This window comes from Enoplosus armatus, chromosome 20 (assembly GCF_043641665.1).
Source record: "Enoplosus armatus isolate fEnoArm2 chromosome 20, fEnoArm2.hap1, whole genome shotgun sequence".
Classification (NCBI taxonomy): domain Eukaryota; kingdom Metazoa; phylum Chordata; class Actinopteri; order Centrarchiformes; family Enoplosidae; genus Enoplosus; species Enoplosus armatus.
The window spans coordinates 19,633,833-19,641,539 of NC_092199.1; positions in this window are offsets into that span (position 1 = coordinate 19,633,833).

Sequence of the window (7,707 nt, forward strand, 5' to 3'; positions counted from 1 at the left end):
AACTTAATGGCAGCTACGTCCAAGTCTGTATTTGATAATCACCTCATTATCCTGTTATCAGTCAACATAAGAGCTGATGGCTGAATGGAGCAGCCAGTTGGAGTGATGGATCTCCCACTCCGTCATGGGTAATGGTGTAGACAGGAGGGAATAAACAGGGGCTGGGGTAGAGGTAGCGCTGATAGAGAGCAACACCAGGGGCCAAGGTTGCATTCAATACCATTTATTCAGGTTTATATGAAGCGGAAATGCTGTGCGAAGGTACTTGACAGGAGTCATTTGGCTCTCGGTTTTCTATCACAGGGGCTAAACAGAGACAGGGAGCAGTGGGAGAGGGGTAATAATTCAAGCCAACATGCTTTAAGTGCCATAAAGACGTGATGTGCAGTCGTAGGCTATGATCCTTAACGTTCCTTAATCAATATATTTTTTTTATATTAACAATGGATCAAACGACTGTGTGTATCGTGAAAGGTGTTGCTCATAGTGACAAACTCACAGAGAATTATCACAGTGCCTTTTAGCGTCTTTCAGCTCATTGTTTTTCCCCTTCCGGCCTGCCAACTCAGCCCACTGCTTGTTCTTACCGGGTGCTGGTAAACCCGCTGTACACTACCTGCCCAACACAGAGCATAAAGGGGCAGTTAATACTGGACTTGTGTTCTAATGTTGCTCCGTATGAATGTAAATACTTGCAGCTTTATATGGTGATGATATGTCAATACCTCTTAATGCACACAATACAATTCAACGGCACAACAAACCTCTAAAATGACTACGTAGCTCAAATAAAGACAACAAAAAACATTTTAGCCTTTACAAAGGTAGGATTTATGGCCGAGATGTTTTAGACTGTATCAGCTTTAGCTAGGTGTACCCGACGAACTGGTAAATGGGTGAATCTAAAAATGTCCCACTCAGTCCATATGTTTGTCAAATTCTTTAACAACCTAATTAAAAGGCCCCATATTCTAGAAAGTGAGATTTCCATGTCTTGTTTGATTATGAAGCAGCTCTAGGTGCTGTATGAATAGAGTGAAAGTATCAAAGCGCTCAGTCCACGGAGAAATGCACACAGCCCGTATTCAGACACTGCGCCTTTTAAACGAGCAGCCAGGACTTCCATGAGGTTGTGATGTCACAACTGCACAGTCACCGCCCCAGCAGGTCATCTGATACAGGAACAGCACCACCCACCAAGTGCAAGGACGCTCATCCACCCGCTCAGTCTGTCTGAGTTAGTCGAGCGCTCTGCTCAGGAACTACTCTTCAAGTTTTTGGAGGTTGAGTTTGTCTAAAACGGCTTGTTTCAGACGGGGGGGGGGGACTGAGGGGCTGCATGAAGGGCCAGTAGAAGACAAATAAGGACTTTTTTTGAACTGTGAATCACGCAAAGCTACTCTAGTGGAATCCCAGAATAAAAGTATAGAGCTGAAATGAGCATGATATGGGACCTTTAAGCCATTTAAGGAAGCCGATATATCATTAAATGACATAACTCTAATGCTGATGCTGCTCTGTGATATGATATTATGACATAGACTGTAAATAATATGTGAGATATTGTGCTTTCAGCTTGTTGTGACAATACTCTGCCTCCAAGTGGGCAAAAAAAAAAAAAAATCGAAACTCAATTAATGCAGCTTTAAAGCTGCAGTTCAAAGACGATCTTTTCTTATGCGCACTGAGAACAGGCTTACATATTCCATATTTCCACCAGGTCCCTCAAAGCGTACTCAATACTCTGTCGCGGGGCATTGATCACAACAACTTTTTCCTTATCCAACTATGTGTTTGCGGCATCCTGGGTTTGTCCCTCTGTATGTTTCGGTGCCCCCCATGGGTGCGTATGTGTTTTTTTTTGTCCATGCTTTATCTTTCTGTGGCTCAGTTTACAGAGGCTCACTGGGGACGGAGGCAGAGCAGCGGAAAAGAGGATGATGAATGACACAACGCGCACTCCCTCACTCCTTCCCCTTCCTCTCGCTCTCTCTCTCTCTCTCTTTCCCTGTCCAACCTTCTGTCTTTCCCTCTGTCTCTTTATCTCCCCCAGCCTCCCTGTGAGGAAGAAGAAGCTTGTCTTCTTCCTGTCGCGCGCGGCGGATGTCGCTGTGTAGCAGCATAAAGAGGGGACACCGTCCAGCGGCGGTACAACCAGACGTGATGCTGCTGGCAGCTGGATAGAAAGAAGGCCTTACGCATTACTTCAAGGGCCTGTCACTCTCTGCCATGCAGCTCAAGGACTGTGGGGAGCGGGCCACTTCATGTCCAAGGAGTTGTGGTGTCTGATTTGAATAGGGCTCTCTGAATGGCACTCTGTCTGCTGAAGTATAACAACCAGTGTGGCAGCCTTAAAATGAAGGGGGAGTGCATCTTTCCTCAGCTGGAGCACAGTCATGTAAAATGCATGCATCTTTGTACTTATTTCCATTTATTTGTGTGCCTGCCTGTGTGCAATTAGGAAACTGCACTTCTTGTGTCTCTGTGAACTCATTGGGAGTGTTTTCAACTCCTGTATCAAAGGCTATTCCCAATTTGTTTCTATGGATCAAGCAACCAGGATGGCGGCTGTGTGGAATGCTAATAAAAAGTAAAAGAACGTCCTACGGGAGCCGCTGTCATTACCGGTGTGGAGTGAATACTGAGTGCTGAGGCTGCAGACAGCAGAGCGGTGGTGGGGGGGTGGGGGGGTGTCCGGTTTGATTCTTCCACTTGCCTCTTCGGGAATATGTACAAACCCCTGAGCGATGCTCTGTTTGTCTAATTTTTGATGGGCTAAAAAGTTCTGTTTCTCCGTCGGGGGGCGGGGGGGGGGCTCACGTTGTGATTTCCAAAGCTGCGTGGAATAAACAAGTACAAGTCAGTTATCTGACAGCATGCTGATGAAGAATGAGGAGACGAGCGCTTTGATTTGTGCGACAGGAGATCAATGAAAATTTGATGGGTGTAGTTTGTAGCTCCCAGTCTCTGAGGTGCCCAGGCAGGATGCTGGCTGCTGATCTGCTGTTCCAAGGGCAAATTTAAGAACCCCCCCCCCCCAATTTCCACTATATTTTTTTTCCCAATAGTCCTGGTCATAGTGTCTTAAAAGCTACAGTAATGGCGTAAGCTCGGCTGTTAGCATTCTGGTCATGACTCCTTCAACAGCAAAGGGAATAGCAGAGGAGAGAAGGCGAATAGTTAGACACTGGAACGACTCCTAATGTTGGCGAGAGGAGGAGACACCTGCCTGTGGCGGAGACTTCCTCGCTGCCTTTCAACCCAGGCGTTAAACATCTTTGCTCCCTTCCATTTTGCATTTCACAACCTATCGTCAGCATGCTACATCAGAGCAGCTGGTCGTACCATACTGTGATGCGGTCGGTGAGGATGCTCTTGATGGTGCAGCGGTAGAAGTTCACCAGTATCTGAGGAGAATAAATTGGGCTTCCTTCAATCTCCTCAGGAAGACGAGACGCTAGTGTGCTTTCTTGACCAGGGTCGAAGTGCTGAGGGTCCTAGAGAGGTCCTCGGAGATGGGGGCATCCAGAAACCTAAAGCTGGTGACACCCTCAACCTTCTTCTTGGTGTTCTTGGAGCCAGGTTGTTGTCAGGGCACCATGCCGCCAGGTTCCGGAACTCCTCCCTGTAGGCCGACCACCACTGTGTCATCTGCAAACTTGATAATGGTATCGGAACCATGCGGTGAAGAGGGAGTGGAGCACAGGACTCAGCACAAAGCCCCGTAGGACGCCGGTGTTCAGGGCGAGGGTTAATAAGGTGTGGTTGTCTAACCTAACATTCTGAGTTCTGTTGGTTAGGAGGTCCAGTTGCAGAGGGAGGTGTTGATGCTAAGGTCACCAAGTTTGGCGATGAGTTGCAGAGGGGATGATGGTGTTGAATGCTGAACTGAAGGTGATGAACAGCATTCTCGCATAGTGTGTTAGCGCCGCAGAGATGGAGTCCTCCATTCACCTGTTCTGGTGGAGGGCAAATAGCAGTGGGTCCAGGTTCTGACATAGGCCAGGACCAGCGTGTGAAAGCACTTCACGCTGGTGGGGGTGAGTGCAACAGGGCGAAAGTCATCTCGCTGTTTGCTGCAGTGGAGTGTTTTGGCACCGGCGCGGCGGTGTTGAAGCACGTGGGGACAGCTGCTTGGGCCAGTGACAGGTCGAAGATGTCAGTCAGGACCTCAGTCCAGCTGCCCAGCGCAGGCCCCGAGCGCACGTCCGGGGATGCCAGCAAGCCTTTCGTGCATTAATCCAGCTCAGTGCAGCACACACGTCAAATTGGGTTCAGGATTAAGATTGGAATTAGGATTATAATCTCTATAATTGTAATAAATGCCATAACTGTCAAGCAGTTAATCTTATGTGTAAGGCTTAAGCGTGTAAAGGGAATGGTTAAGATTTCGATGAAAAGGCAATTCCGCACAGAGTCACGCAGGGAGGAAAATACCAAGCATGCTGCACATCTGGCCACATGTCACGCAGTGATGTCACAGCGGGTACTTCCCATCAGTTGTCAATACCTGCAAAACACCTGCTGTGACACCACTCACTTGTGCATGGCCAGGGCTAGGGAATGGGTGTACAGTCAGCGAATGGAATGCATTTAAACAAAAGAACAGAACAGAATGAAAGTTTGTCTTTCAGTACATTTACACATTTCACCAAGCAGCCACGCAAACACATTGGCTTCGCGTGCGTGTACACTCTGAGACAAGCCCAATCCCCTTGATGGCCTGACATTATATCACACTTCATGATCATACATCTTTAATGGGGCAGACAGCGGGGTTGCAGGACCTGTTTCACCTTAATCCATGCCGACACCCCCTCCTCCTTCCACACTGCAACCTCCAAACATGAATGAGCCTCTCCTCCAAGGCTCTCCGCGGTGAAAAACAGAGGCAAGCCGCAAGATATTACACATCCTACGTAGAAACAAAACACCAGCTGACACACCCTTCACTTTGAAATCTTATCTTAGCGTATAGGAAATCCTCCCAAACTTATCTGAGCCATTTATCAAAATCTTCAGCAGTTTTCTCTGCGCATATTTATCTTCCCCCCCCCCCACCCGTCCTTTAGTTTACAGGATACATTTTCTGCCTGCCTGATAATTTATCCAGCCTCCAAAATCCTGACACATGCTGATGTTTTTCTATCTCCCCCATCGGACTCTATTCTAGACCAATGGGTTTTGTATGTGGCGCAAGTCTGCCCCCTAGTGACTGAATAGCATCATAACTGTGTGTAAGCCGGCACAAGCCCTCACACAGTAGGCCTACAATTTCCCACATGCCTAAACATGATACCGAGGAGATGTTTTTTTTTTTGTTCGGCAGCATTTCATTCACACAGAGGGATTTAATTGGGTTCAATTCAATTTTATTTCTATGGCGCCAAATCATAACAGAAGTGACCTCAGGGACACTTTCCATGTAGAGCAGGTCTAGACCGTACCCTTTGTGATATTACTTACAGAGACCCAACAGCTCCCACCATGAGCAAGCGCTTGGCGACAGTGGCACCTTTAACAGGCAGAAACCATGGTGCTCTGGGTGGTGGCTGAGAGAGACAGAAAGGGGGAGAGGGGAGAGAGAGAGAGGGGGCTATTGGGTTAGATTGGAAAGCTGTCAAGAGACCATACTGTACATGCCTGAGTCTTACTGGGTATGTTCACACATAATTAGGCACGTCAAGTTTACCACATTATGTATTCTGCTAATTAAACGTCGTCAGGGATTTACCCGGAAACAAGGCTGCACGAAGCAAGGAACGGCCCCAGGGCCTCAAGACCCCCAGGGGGCCTAACGGCTCCAGGTTCACCATGTGGCGGTTAGTTTGTGGCAACGTGATTAGTGTGCAAATGTGTTGCAAAGACTGTGCGCACCACTGCCGCTCAATATATAATGATAGGGGCCTTTAAGGTTCCGGCGGAAGCGAATTTTACGAAGTCCCCCCCCCCCCCCCCCCCCCCAAACGGCTCACTGTGCGTTAGCTGCAAGCCAGCTAGCAAACAGAGACACTGACCTGGGAGTTTCCATCGACTTCCTGTTCCGTCTGAATGCGCAGTAACACTTGCATCATTACGTGTCTTGAGGCCCCATCTCGTGTTGAAATCTAGTTGTAGGGCCTGAATTATTTCAGTTTATGCTGTGCTAACATGGCTTCATTTTCTTTGTGCCTAAGAGATGATCTGAATAAACCTTAATTTAATCTCTCTCCGTGGTTTTAACCTTAATCTGACAGCATTTCAGTTCAGACTACCTCTGACCGAGTAAGATTTGCCGTTGGGACCTGGGCTTAATACGTATATAGCTCACAAAGAGAGTGGGAGAAACAATGTGGGGTTGTATCACTTTTAGTAGCAGTTTATAACCATCATGTTCTGTATTTTGTATGTTAAATGTGATGACAAGTCCAGTCTTATCACTGGGTGTGGTGTCGCCGCGCGTAAATGTCGCGTTTACGTGTTTTCGTGCGCATCAAACGGAATCTTTGACGTGATGCTCGGAAGCGCTCCGTTTCTAAGATGAAACCCTCCATCCGTTTGAGTGGAGGTCAAACAGAGAAAGGGGCCAAGGGGAAATAAGGTTGCGATGGATGAGGCACACATTACACACGGACACATCTAACAACACTACTTTTGCCCTACACTGGCACACTTGAAGCCTCCCCCGCCTCAAAGCGCACCAGACAGGATGGGAAGCCCGGGCCCGTCCTGAGGTAGAGCAAAGCCGTGTATCTTTCACTGTAATTGCCAAGTTCTGCGACCGGAACTCGTGGGTATCTGAAGGAAAAGCACTGCTCCTCCTGCATGGCTACATGGGCTAAAAGCTACTGAATCATGTAATGCAACAATAGCTTCGAGGCACCGATGCCAGAACCAATTCTAGATCACATTCAGTTGCCGTACACAGCTGATGTTACAGTTCACTGTCCTCTCCAGCAGTGCCTCTTAAAGTTAGGTGTGGAGAGCGTGTCGACTCAAGTGAAATGACAGAAAAAGAAAAAAAGAAAAAATCCACATTTTTTTAACTTACCCCTGGCAGTATCTCGCCATGTGAGATTTATACCCAGGGACTTGAACAAACTAAGCCGGGCTGAATCATAATTTTACTCAGTTCAATTTTGTTGTCTTTTTATAATCACACTTGTGTGACAGATTATGGCCTTGCAAAGTTGATTTGGCTGTTTTAGCAGTCTAATGCTTGTTTACACATCCGGCAGACGTGGAGCAACTTCTTGCTTTTTAGTTTTAGTCTCCCGAGGGCTCATAAGGTGATAACTTGTGGGTTTTATCGGAGCTTTCGTACTGAAGAAGTTGACGAGAGCGGTGAGACTGAACCAAACAGTTAAGTTCGGGGGGGGGCTGTAGAACCAAAACACTGAGCTGAAAGAAGCTAAAAAAAAAAAGAGCTGAGGGGAGCTGCAGAGCTGGGGGTAATTTGGGGATTTGTCATTACGAGCGACATCTTTCACGTCACATATCGTCATTTTCGACCCCTTTGTTCATATACAAATATTGATAAGTACAACTTTAATGTCTTTATACACGCATATATCTATACATTGTCTTGTAATTTGATAAACCGACCCTTTAAGGGGCATTCCAGGAAGTCCCCACACAAAAGAGGTTTGCTTTCTCTTTATTTCGTTTAGAAAGGACTCCAGTTTTAAGAGCTTTCAGTCCTCTCCCCTCCCCGAGCCTCCCCTGTCA